Genomic DNA, 2,500 nt, shown 5'->3' on the forward strand with positions numbered 1-2,500 from the left:
TAATAATAATAATAATAATAATAATAATAATAATAATAATAATAATAATAATAATAATAATAATAATAATAGTAATAATAATAATAATGACAAACTTAGTAAATATAAAGACCTGGAAATCGAAATACAAAAGATGTGGAATCTTAAGACAAAAACTGTTCCTGTTATTGTAGGTGCCCTAGGTATGATAAAAAAGGGATGTCAGAAACACCTAGACAATATCCCTGGAGAACGATGTCTCAAGGAAATCCAAAAGATTGTGCTAACAAGTACTGCCCACATCCTTAGAAAAACCCTATCAAGTAAATGTTTGTGTTTGTATTACATGGAGATATTTCTCTACTTCCCCTCCCCAAGCTTTCAACTATATTTCAACAACTCTTAACCTTCACTTGCCCTAGGACGCTGGGTGTGTCCCGGCAAGTGATTGCATCAAACATGCAGATTAAAAGTAAATGACAATGATAATAATAATAATAACTAAAATTTCGTAGTTTACGACGTTTTGTGTGGCACTGCTTACTTGACTATTATGTTTCCATACAGCAGTGGTCCCTGGGTAGCTTTTCTTTTTCATTTGCCGTACCGATTAATGTATGAAGCCACTCGTTTGTTCGTGTTCGAAATTCCATGATTTGGAATGATAAGAATGTCTGTCCCACATTGTGTTGGCTGAATGCCGAATCACTGACCAGGAAGGAGTTTCACACTTATGTGTGTGTGTGTGTGTTTGTGTGTATGTGTGTGTGTGAATGTATATGTGTGTGTATGTGTATGTGTGTATGTATGTATGTGTGTGGGAGTCAATCCATCAGCACACTAAGCTATCCCAATACCCATCATCATCGTCATCGTCATCGTCGTCGTTGTTGTCAGAAGCAACGTGCGAGCCATAAGATCAGAAGCCACGAGAGCCACTGCCTGGTATTGCACCAGTTATTATTATTATTATTATTATTATTATTATTATTATTATTATTATTATTATTATTATTATTGAAGCGGTGCGCTGGCAGAATCGATAGCATGCCGGGCAAAACGGTTAGCGGTATTTCGCCCGTAGCTACGTTTTGCGTTCAAATGAAAGCCCTCACAGTTGTGACCACACCGCAAAATGCATCACTTCCTACAATATTTTGCAAAACATTAATTTTAAACAGCACAAATTCTCAGAGTTGTCCCACTTCCCGTTCTTGACCAGAGTTGGTCATGGGCATACTGATATGCCCTCATCAATGAGGATGTAGTCTTATAATTATCATAACTCCTTCGTTTTCTGACTCAAGCATAACCGACTTCTATTTTATTACCTGTTGAATTACAAGCTCATATCTGCCCGGCATACCGTACATCCGTACACCAATGTACAACGGAGATAAATATCAATCCAAAATATGGACGAGTGTCATCAATTAGGAAGTAGTTTCGATAATTCTGAAGATCAAAGTTGCTTGGATAAAGCGGAGAACCCAAGAGAAGGAGAAATCCAAAGGCATGGACTGCAAATGACGTTGCTGCGAAGTAATCTTAATGAGAGATTCATCAATGTCACATTCTTGGGTAAATCTCGTAACCTCTTACACTTGAATGCATTCGTCTTATAAAATCCTATGCCTGCACATGTTGGGATTCTGTTATATTTTGCAAGAATGAAGTTATCAACCCCCCCTCTCTCTCTCTCTCTCTATCTATCTATCTCTCTCTCCTCCCTCTCTCTCTGTATATATATATATATATATATATATACACTTACTTGAAATTAGATGCGTAGCGTTGAATTAAATAATATAAATAATATAAATAATATATATATATATCTAACTAACTATCTAACACACACACACACACACACACACACACATATATATATATATATATAGATATATATATATATATATATATATATATGGATACAGTATGTCACCAACTGTGTATACAACCTGAAGTACAGAAACAACGAGTTAAATACGCAAACAACGAGAGAAAAAATGGTAAACAGGACAAGTAATACGGAGAACAACCATTCATCAGTTGTCGGCTGTCTTTCTACTCCCCGTTTCGAGCATTCATCGATTTATGGAGGGTCAAAGATGGGTACAAAAACAGGACAGTGGAGACATACAAGGAAACTGTTTCCACTGTTCTGATTTTGTCGCAAACTTTGACCCCTCCATAAATACAAAGTTTTATATTGGAATTTGTGGGAGCAACTATCTTCGAAGACTCATATTGTCATTGAATGCTCAATATAAGGAGTAGACAGCCGACAACTGATGAAGAGTCATTCTCCTTGTTACATGTCCTGTTTTCCGTTGTATATGTGTGTGTGAGTGTCTGCGTGTGTGTGTATATATTTATGTATTCATGTGTGCATGTATGAATGTAAATGTAGCACTCCGTCGGTTACGACGATGAAGGTCCCAGTTGATCCGATCAACGGAACAGCCTGCCCGTAAAATTAACCTGCAAGTGGCTGAGCACTCTACAGACACGTTTATCC

This window comes from Octopus sinensis, linkage group LG5, assembly GCF_006345805.1.
Source record: "Octopus sinensis linkage group LG5, ASM634580v1, whole genome shotgun sequence".
NCBI classification, from domain to species: Eukaryota; Metazoa; Mollusca; class Cephalopoda; order Octopoda; family Octopodidae; genus Octopus; species Octopus sinensis.